This window comes from Caretta caretta, chromosome 14, assembly GCF_965140235.1.
Source record: "Caretta caretta isolate rCarCar2 chromosome 14, rCarCar1.hap1, whole genome shotgun sequence".
NCBI classification, from domain to species: domain Eukaryota; kingdom Metazoa; phylum Chordata; order Testudines; family Cheloniidae; genus Caretta; species Caretta caretta.
This window is the reverse complement of record NC_134219.1, coordinates 35,738,000-35,748,943: the sequence shown is the minus strand read 5'-3', so window position 1 is coordinate 35,748,943 and position 10,944 is coordinate 35,738,000.

Sequence of the window (10,944 nt, the reverse complement as noted above, 5' to 3'; positions counted from 1 at the left end):
TATTGTCCTCAGAAACCCAGTAGCACTTTCCCTTGTGCAACAGCCAGTCTGTGGGGCAGAGTCTGCACCAGGAGTCCCCGGGATGGGGAGACAGGAAGGGATTCACCATTTGATTTCTCCAGAAGAGTGTTGGGGCCTTTTTAAACTAAAGCTCATTAAATGTGAAATAACACGTTAATCATCACAACTGTCAATGCTGGGCCTTTGCTGCACATGCATTTGCACCTGTTTAACTAATAGTGTCTTTTTAAACCAATGTGATTAACCACCCCCCTAGTGCAGAGGGAGTTATACCTGTACAAAGGTGTTTATATCAGTATAGCTGTTCCCTTATGGGGAGGGGAATAAGCTCTACTGGTAGGAGTCACTTTTATACTGATCTAAATGCAGCTGCTCTATGGTTTGTAGAGCTAGAACTATTTAGGTGGAAAGTCACACCGCTGACCAAAAACGTTATACTGGGACAAACACAGGCCTAAGAGGTGCTCACGTCGATTTAGCTTAAGTAGATTTCTCACTGGCTTAAGCTAAACCAAAATAGGCCACTCTGGATCAAGATAAGTGTGTCCATATTGGATTTTACACTGGTTTAACTAAACTAGTGCAACTTGGAATCTAGGCAAGGCCTCAGGCCTTGTCTACATCAGACAGTTGCACCAGTTTCACTGATATTGTGTTTTAAACCAATTTAGTTATATGAGAGTGAATCCCTATGTGGACGCTCCTCTTATTTCATTTTAAAAGCAGTTTACCGCAGTCTAGATTAACCTGATTCCTAATTAACTTCAGATTAACTGAAATAAGCCTTGTTCAAACCAAAATAAGCCCTGGTCTACACTAGGACTTTAGGTCGAATTTAGCAGCGTTAAATCGATGTAAACCTGCACCTGTCCACACGATGAAGCCCTTTTTTTCAACTTAAAGGGCTCTTAAAATCGATTTCCTTACTCTACCCCTGACAAGTGGATTAGCGCTTAAATCGGCCTTGCCGGGTCGAATTTGGGGTACTGTGGACACAATTTGACGGTATTGTCCTCTGGGAGCTATCCCAGAGTGCTCTATTGTGACCGCTCTGGACAGCGCTCTCAACTCAGATGCACTGGCCAGGTAGACAGGAAAAGACCCGCGAACTTTTGAATCTCATTTCCTGTTTGGCCAGCGTGGCAAGCTGCAGGTGACCATGCAGAGCTCATCAGCACAGGTGACCATGATGGAGTCCCAGAATCGCAAAAGAGCTCCAGCATGGACCGAACGGGAGGTACGGGATCTGATCGCTGTTTGGGGAGAGGAATCCGTGCTATCAGAACTGCGTTCCAGTTTTCGAAATGCCAAAACCTTTGTCAAAATCTCCCAGGGCATGAAGGACAGAGGCCATAACAGGGACCCGAAGCAGTGCTGCATGAAACTTAAGGAGCTGAGGCAAGCCTACCAGAAAACCAGAGAGGCGAACGGCCGCTCCAGGTCAGAGCCCCAAACATGCCGCTTCTATGATGAGCTGCATGCCATTTTAGGGGGTTCAGCCACCACTACCCCAGCCGTGTTGTTTGACTCCTTCAATGGAGATGGAGGCAACACGGAAGCAGGTTTTGGGGACGAAGAAGATAATGATGATGATGAGGTTGTAGATAGCTCACAGCAAGCAAGCGGAGAAACCGCTTTTTCCCGACAGCCAGGAACTGTTTCTCACCCTGGATCTGGAGCCAGTACCCCCCAAACCCACCCAAGACTGCCTCCTGGACCCGACAGGTGGAAAAGGGACCTCTGGTGAGTGTACCTTTTAAAATACTATACATGGTTTAAAAGCAAGCATGTGAAAGGATTAATTTGCCCTGGCATTCTCGGCTCTCCTGGATGTACTCCCAAAGCCTTTGCAAAAGGTTTCTGAGGAGGGCAGCCTTATTGAGGACACTTTACCACTCCAGGCCAGTAGCATGTACTTGGGAATCATTGTACAACAAAGCATTGCAGTGTATGTTTGCTGACACTCAAACAACATCCATTCTTTATTTCTCTGTAAAAAGAAAAGGAGTACTTGTGGCACCTTAGAGACTCCTTTTCGTTTTGCGAATACAGACTAACACGGCTGTTACTCTGAAACTTATCTCTCTGTGTTATCCTCAGGAGAGTGAGATATAATTCATGGTCACCTGGTTGAAATAGGGTGCTTTTCTTCAGGGGACACTCAGAGGTGCCCGTTCTTGCTGGGCTGTTTGCCTGTGGCTAAACAGAAATGTTCCGCGCTGTTAGCCATGGGGAGGGGGGAGGGTTGAGGGGGTAGCCACGCGGTGGAGGGAGGCAAAATGCGACGAAAGCACATGTGCTATGTATGTAATGTTAACAGCAAGGTTTACTCTGAAAGAGTGTAGCCATTGTTTTATAAAATGTGTCTTTTTAAATACCGCTGTCCCTTTTTTTTTCTCCACCAGCTGCATGTGTTTCAGTGATCACAGGATCTTCTCCTTCCAAGAGGCTAGTGAAGATTAGAAAGAAAAAAAATTGCACTCGTGATGAAATGTTCTCTGAGCTCATGCTGTCCTCCCACACTGACAGAGCACAGACGAATGCGTGGAGGCAAATAATGTCAGAGTGCAGGAAAGCACAAAATGACTGGGAGGAGAGGTGGCGGGCTGAAGAGAGTAACTGCCGGGCTGAAGACAGGGCTGAAGCTCAGATGTGGCAGCACTGTGATAAGAGGAGGCAGGATTCAATGCTGAGGCTGCTGGAGGATCAAACCAATATGCTCCAGTGTATGGTTGAGTTGCAACAAAGGCAGCTGGAGCACAGACTGCCACTACAGCCCCTGTGTAACCAACCGCCCTCCTCCCCAAGTTCCATAGCCTCCACACCCAGACGCCCAAGAACGCGGTGGGGGGGCCCCCGGCCAACCAGCCACTCCACCACAGAGGTTTGCCCAAAAAACAGAAGGCTGGCATTCAAATACAAATTTTAAAGTTGTAAACTTTTAAAGTGCTGTGTGGCATTTTCCTTCCCTCCGCCACCACCCCTCCAGGGCTACCTTGGTAGTCATCCCCCATTTGAGTGATGAATGAATAAAGAATGCATGAATGTGAAGCAACAATGACTTTATTGCCTCTGCAAGCGGTGATTGAAGGGAGGAGGGGAGGGTGGTTAGCTTACAGGGAAGTAGAGTGAACCAAGGGGTGGGGGGTTTCATCAAGGAGAAACAAAGAGAACTTTCACACCGTAGCCTGGCCAGTCATGAAACTGGTTTTCAAAGCTTCTCTGATGCGTACCGCGCCCTCCTGTGCTCTTCTAACTGCCCTGGTGTCCGGCTGCGCGTAACCAGCAGCCAGGTGATTTGCCTCAACCTCCCACCCCGCCATAAACGTCTCCCCCTTACTCTCACAGATATTGTGGAGCGCACAGCAAGCAGTAATAACAGTCTGAGGTCTAAGCGAGTCAGTAAACTGCGCCAGCGCGCCTGTAAACGTCCAAATGCACATTCTACCACCATTCTGCACTTGCTCAGCCTGTAGTTGAACAGCTCCTGACTACTGTCCAGGCTGCCTGTGTATGGCTTCATGAGCCAGGGCATTAAGGGGTAGGCTGGGTCCCCAAGGATAACTATAGGCATTTCTACATCCCCAACAGTTATTTTCTGGTCTGGGAATAAAGTCCCTTCCTGCAGCTTTTGAAACAGACCAGAGTTCCTGAAGATGCGAGCATCATGTACCTTTCCCGGCCATCCCACGTTGATGTTGGTGAAACGTCCCTTGTGATCCACCAGAGCTTGCAGCACTATTGAAAAATACCCCTTGCGGTTTATGTACCCCTTCGCCGGCTTGGTGCTCCGGTGCCAAGATAGGGATATGGGTTCCATCTATGGCCCCACCACAGTTAGGGAATCCCATTGCAGCAAAGTCATCCACTATGACCTGCACATTTCCCAGGGTCACTACCCTTGATATCAGCAGATCTTTGATTGCGTGGGCTACTTGCATCACAGCAGCCCCCACAGTAGATTTGCCAACTCCAAATTCCCCCTTCCTGCTTCTCCACGTGGGCACCAATGATACTGCCAAGAATGACCTTGAGCGGATCACTGCAGACTACGTGGCTCTGGGAAGAAGGATAAAGGAGTTTGAGGCGCAAGTGGTGTTCTTGTCCATCCTCCCCGTGGAAGGAAAAGGCCGGGGCAGGGACCGTCGAATCGTGGAAGTCAACAAATGGCTACACAGGTGGTGTTGGAGAGAAGGCTTTGGATTCTTTGACAATGGGATGGTGTTCCAAGAAGGAGGAATGCTGGGCAGAGATGGGCTCCACCTAACGAAGAGAGGGAAGAGCATCTTTGTGAGCAGGCTGGCTAACCTAGTGAGGAGGGCTTTAAACTAGGTTCACCAGGGGAAGGAGACCAAAGCCCTTAGGTAAGTGGGAAAGCGGGATACCGGGAAGAAGCACAGGCAGGAACATCTGTGAGGGGAGGGCTCCTCCCTCATAGTGAGAATGGGGGGGCGATCAGCAGGTTATCTCAAGTGTCTATATACAAATGTACAAAGCCTTGGAAACAAGCAGGGAGAACTGGAGGTCCTGGTGATGTCAAGGAATTATGACGTGATTGGAATAACAGAGACTTGGTGGGATAACTCACATGACTGGAGTACTGTCATGGATGGTTATAAACTGTTCAGGAAGGACAGGCAGGGCAGAAAAGGTTGGGGAGTAGCACTGTATGTAAGGGAGCAGTATGACTGCTCAGAGCTCCGGTACGAAACTGCAGAAAAACCTGAGTGTCTCTGGATTAAGTTTAGAAGTGTGAGCAACAAGGGTGATGTAGTGGTGGGAGTCTGCTATAGACCACCGGACCAGGGGGATGAGGTGGATGAGGCTTTCTTCCGGCAACTCGCAGAAGCTACGAGATCACATGCCCTGGTTCTCATGGGCGACTTTAATCTTCCTGATATCTGCTGGGAGAGCAATACAGCAGTGCACAGACAATCCAGGAAGTTTTTGGAAAGCATAGGGGACAATTTCCTGGTGCAAGTGCTAGAGGAGCCAACTAGGGGGGGAGCTTTTCTTGACCTGCTGCTCACAAACTGGGAAGAATTAGTAGGGGAAGCAAAAGTGGATGGGAATCTGGGAGGCAGTGACCATGAGTTGGTTGAGTTCAGGATCCTGACACAGGGAAGAAAGGTAAGCAGCAGGATACGGACCCTGGACTTCAGGAAAGCAGACTTCGACTCCCTCAGGGAACTGATGGGTAGGATCCCCGGGGGACTAACATGAAGGGGAAAGGAGTCCAGGAGAGCTGGCTGTATTTCAAGGAATCCCTGTTGAGGTGACAGGGACAAACCGTCCCGATGTGTCGAAAGAATAGTAAATATGGCAGGCTACCAGCTTGGCTTAAGAGTGAAATCCTTGCGGATCTTAAATTCAAAAAAGAAGCTTACAAGAAGTGGAAGATTGGACAAATGACCAGGAAAGAGTATAAAAATATTGCTCGGGCATGTAGGAATGAAATCAGGAGGGCCAAATCACACCTGGAGCTGCAGCTAGCAAGAGATGTTAAGAGTAACAAGAAGGGTTTCTTCAGGTATGTTGGCAACAAGAAGAAAGCCAAGGAAAGTGTGGGCCCCTTAATGAATGAGGGAGGCAATCTAGTGACAGAGGATGTGGAAAAAGCTAATGTACTCAATGCTTTTTTTGCCTCTGTCTTCACGAACAAGGTCAGCTCCCAGACTGCTGCGCTGGGCATCACAGCATGGGGAGTAGGTGGCCAGCCCTCTGTGGAGAAAGAGGTGGTTAGGGACTATTTAGAAAAGCTGGATGTGCACAAATCCATGGGGCCGGATGCGTTGCATCCGAGAGTGCTAAAGGAGAATGGTAAACGGGCAGCTGTGATTGCAGAGCCATTGGCCATTATCTTTGAAAACTCGTGGCGAACGGGAGAAGTCCCGGATGACTGGAAAAAGGCTAATGTAGTGCCAATCTTTAAAAAAGGGAAGAAGGAGGATCCTGGGAACTACAGGCCAATCAGTCTCACCTCAGTCCCCAGAAAAATCATGGAGCAGGTCCTCAAGAAATCAATTCTGAAGCACTTCGAGGAGAGGAAAGTGATCAGGAACAGTCAGCATGGATTCACCAAGAGAAGGTCATGCCTGACTAATCTAATTGCCTTCTATGACGAGATAACTGGCTCTGTGGATGAAGGGAAAGCAGTGGACGTGTTGTTCCTTGACTTTAGCAAAGCTTTTGACACGGTCTCCCACAGTATTTTTGTCAGCAAGTTAAAGAAGTATGGGCTGGATGAATGCACTATAAGGTGGGTAGAAAGTTGGCTAGATTGTCGGGCTCAACGGGTAGTGATCAATGGCTTCATGTCTAGTTGGCAGCCGGTATCAAGTGGAGTGCCCCAAGGGTCGGTCCTCGGGCCGGTTTTGTTCAATATCTTCATAAATGATCTGGAGGATGGTGTGGATTGCACTCTTATCAAATTTGCGGATGATACTAAACTAGGAGGAGTGGTAGATACGCTGGAGGGTAGGGATAGGATACAGAGGGACCTAGACAAATTGGAGGATTGGGCCAAAAGAAATCTGATGAGGTTCAACAAGGATAAGTGCAGGGTCCTGCACTTAGGACGGAAGAACCCAATGGACCACTACAGACTAGGGACCGAATGGCTAGGCAGCAGTTCTGCGGAAAAGGACCTAGGGGTGACAGTAGACGAGAAGCTGGATATGAGTCAACAGTGTGCCCTTGTTGCCAAGAAGGCCAATGGCATTTTGGGATGTATAAGCAGGGGCATAGCGAGCAGATCGAGGGACGTGATCGTCCCCCTCTATTTGACATTGGTGAGGCCTCATCTGGAGTACTGTGTCCAGTTTTGGGCCCCGCACTACAAGAAGGATGTGGATAAATTGGAGAGAGTCCAGCGAAGGGCAACAAAAATGATTAGGGGTCTGGAACATATGACTTTTGAGGAGATGCTGAGGGAACTGGGATTGTTTAGTGTGCAGAAGAGAAGAATGAGGGGGGATTTGATAGCTGCTTTCAACTACCTGAGAGGTGGTTCCAAAGGGGATGGTTCTAGACTATTCTCAGTGGTAGAAGAGGACAGAACAAGGAGTAATGGTCTCAAGTTGCAGTGGGGGAGGTTTAGGTTGGATATTAGGAAAAACTTTTTCACCAGGAGGGTGGTGAAACACTGGAATGCGTTACCTAGGGAGGTGGTAGAATCTCCTTCCTTAGAGGTTTTTAAGGTCAGGCTTGACAGAGCTCTGGCTGGGATGATTTAGTTGGGGATTGGTCCTGCTTTGAGCAGGGGGTTGGACTAGATGACCTCCTGAGGTCCCTTCCAACCCTGATATTCTATGATTCTATGAAATTGATTCCCAACTGACTGGTAGCTGTCTGGCATTGCAAGTTTCCACAGGGCTATCGCCACTCGCTTCTCAACTGTGCGGGCTGCTCTCATCTTGGTATTCATGTTCTTCAGGGCAGGGGAAAGCAAGTCACAAAGTTCTATGAAAGTGCCCTTACGCATGCGAAAGTTTCACAGCCACTGGGAATCGTCCCAGAACTGCAACACTATGCGGTCCCACCAGTCTGTGCTTGTTTCCCGAGCCCAGAATCGGCGTTCCACCACATGAACCTGCCCCATTAGCACCATGATGCCTGCATTGCCAGGGCCCGTGGTTTGAGAGAAGTCTCTGTCCATGTCCTCATCACTCTCGTCACCGCGCTGACATCGCCTCCTCACCCGGTATCGCTCTGCTAGGTTCTGGTGCTGCGTATACTGCTGGATAATGCGTGTGCTGTTTAATGTGCTCCTAATTGCCAAAGTGAGCTGAGCGGCCTCCAGGCTTGCCTTGGCATGGGCGTCTGCACAGAAAAAAGGCTCAGAACAATTGTCTGCCGTTGCTCTGACGGAGGGAGGGGCGACTGACGACATGGCTTACAGGGAATTAAAATCAACAAAGGGGGTGGGTTTGCGAGAAACTGAATGGCCCCCTCAAGGATAGAACTCAAAACTTCAAGGATAGAACTCAAAACTGGGTTTAGCAGGCCATTGATTTCACAGAGGGAGGAGAAAATGAATAAAAAAAAAATCTGGTCTATTTCTTGTTTTGAGCCACTTCATCTATCTTGCTGGCAGCAGACTGTGCAGTACAACCGCTAGCCATCGTCATCTCCTGGGTGCTTGGCAGAAGCCGGTGCAGTATGACGACTGGCCATCATCTTCCGGTAGCTGCAGGTTAAAAGACAGTGCACTGCCGGTAGGACTGAATCACCATGAGATGAAACAAGGGAAATGACCTCGCTGAGTCACTCCCATGTTTGCCCAGGCGCCTGGTTAAAAGAGCACCCAGGACTACGTCGACGATGGCTACCAATCATACTGCACTGTCTGCTGCCAAAAGGCAATAATCTGCTGCTGTGTAGCAATGCAGTACCACGTCTGCCAGCACCCAGGAGATATACGGTGACGGTTACCTGAGTGGGTTCCATGCTTGCCGTGGTATGGCGTCTGCACAGGTAACTCAGGAAAAAAGGTGCAAAACGATTGTCTGCTGCTGCTTTCACGGAGGGAGGGAGGGAACGGGGACCTGACAATATGTACCCAGAACCACCCGCGACAATGTTTTAGCCCCATCAGGCATTGGGATCTCAACCCAGAATTCCAATGGGCAGCAGAGACTGCGGGAACTGTGGGATAGCTACCCACAGTGCAACACTCCGGAAGTCGATGCTTGCCTCGGTAGCATTCCACGGTGTGGAAGCACTCCGCCAAGTTAATGCACTTAATGCACTTAGAGCATTTTCTGTGGGGACACACACACTCGAATATATAAAACCGATTTCTAAAAAACCGACTTCTATAAATTCGACCTACTTTCGTAGTGTAGACATACCCTAAGAGTGTCCACACAGTCTTTCATACAGGTTTAATTAAACTGGTTTAAAAACTTATTTAATGCACAGCTCTAGGCAGGCCATTTGTCTGGTTTTGAATAGGACAGTGCTGTTTTTGGAAAGGTTTTTTCCCTGTCCAGTACCAGATGTGGTCTTGTCTGGTATTATTATAGAGGATGCCATTTTGCAGAGCTTGCCACCCTGTTCCTGCCAGTATGACATTGGCCACACCGGTGGGGGTGTTAGCCAAAGAACCCAAGCCCGCACAAAGTTCCCTTGGTCTATTAAGCTGTTTTGGATTTATTAAATTAGTAGTAGTAATTTGTTTTATAAGCTAAAGTAGTAATATGAAATGGATCTGTTTAAGAATCATGATGTTCTGTTACAAGCCTGCTTGTTAGAAAATTGTTTAACAGCCCCTCTGCTGTTTCCTCTCATTGCTTGGAGAAAGAATGTAGAGCTGTTCTTTGTGTGAATGAGGTATGTGTGTATAGCAAATAAGAGATAGGATGTTAGTAGCAGATGGGCCTAATTAGAGAAGAAAGAGTGAAGGAAAAGGAGACACCAGTATCACCCTTGGCTTGATGATCCAAGGAGTGCGAATTGATGAACCTGAAATGCAAAGTATAAGATAAGGAGCAGCTGTGTAAACATCCAGTACCCAGTTTGTGATTAAGGATCCAGACATCACTGATGGAAGATGACTGTAGGAACGGCCCAGTTTGTGACTACGGGCATGGCTACGCTTGCGAGTTAGAGCACATTAAAGCAGCCCAGTGCGCTCTCACTCACGATGCGTCTACACTGGCAAGGCATGTAGAGCACTCTGACTCCACGGCTACAGCACTCCTGGTACTCCACCTCGGCGAATGGAATAACGTTTGATGCACCCCCGCTGGAGCGCTGCGATGCCAGTGTGGACCGCCTGGTCTGTTAATGCACTCTGATCGGCCTCCAGAAGTGTCCCACAATGCCTCTTCTAGTCACTCTGGTCATCAGTTTGAACTCTACTGCCCTGCCCTCAGGTGACCAACCATCAGACCCGCCCTTTAAATTCTCTGGGAATTTTGAAAATCCCCTTCCTGTTTGCTCAGCCAAGTGTGGAGTGCTCTCAGCGAATCTTTCCAGGTGACCATGCCTCCATGTGCCAGGTGATCCCCAGAATGGAGCAATGGCGAGGTGCTGAACCTCATCAGTGTTTGGGGGGAGGAAGCTGTCCAGTCCCAGCTGCACTCCAGCCATAGGAATTACAATACCTTCGGGCAGATATCAAGGGACATGATGGAAAGGGGCCATGACTGGGATGCACTGCAGTGCAGGGTTAAGGTGAAGGAGCTGCGGAATGCATACCGCAAAGCCCGCGAGGCAAACCGCCGCTCCGGTGCTGCCTCCACGACCTGCCATTTCTACAAAGAGCTGGACGCGATACTTCTGGGCAACCCCACCTCCACTCCAATTACCACCATAGACACTTCAGAGCCCAGTCCAACAAGGCAGGAAGAGGAGCAAAGCAGGAGCGAGGGTGGAGGAAGACATCCTGGAATCCCTGGAGGCATGCAGCCAGGAGCTGTTTTCAAGCCAGGAGGAAGGTAGCCAGTCGCGGCGGCCGGTGCTTGGGGAAGGACATACACCAGAGGAGGTTCCCAGTAAGCGGCTTTTATTTGGGGAAGGAAGTTATTCGGTGCGGGCTTTTGGGGCGAGGAGGGCTAGGGCTGCATGCATGTCTAGATGCTGAATAGGGCGTTGATGTGCTCTCTCACATTGCAGTAATCAGCCTCAGTGATCTCTTCAAAGGTTTCAGCCAGAACTTGGGCAATGCGCTTGTGCAGGTTTCTTGGGAGAGCCACTGTGGTCCTTGTCCCTGTCAGGCTAACATGTCCACGCCACTGTGCCATGAGGGGCAGGGGGACCATTGCTGCACACAGGCAAGCTGCATATGGGCCAGGGTGGAAGCCGCATTGTTGCAGCATATCTTGCTTCCCAGGTCACCCTCAGCAGCGAGATATCTTCCAGGACGAACTCCTGTGGAAAATGTGGGGACAGTGTTCAGTATAGGGGCCCCCTGCAGCT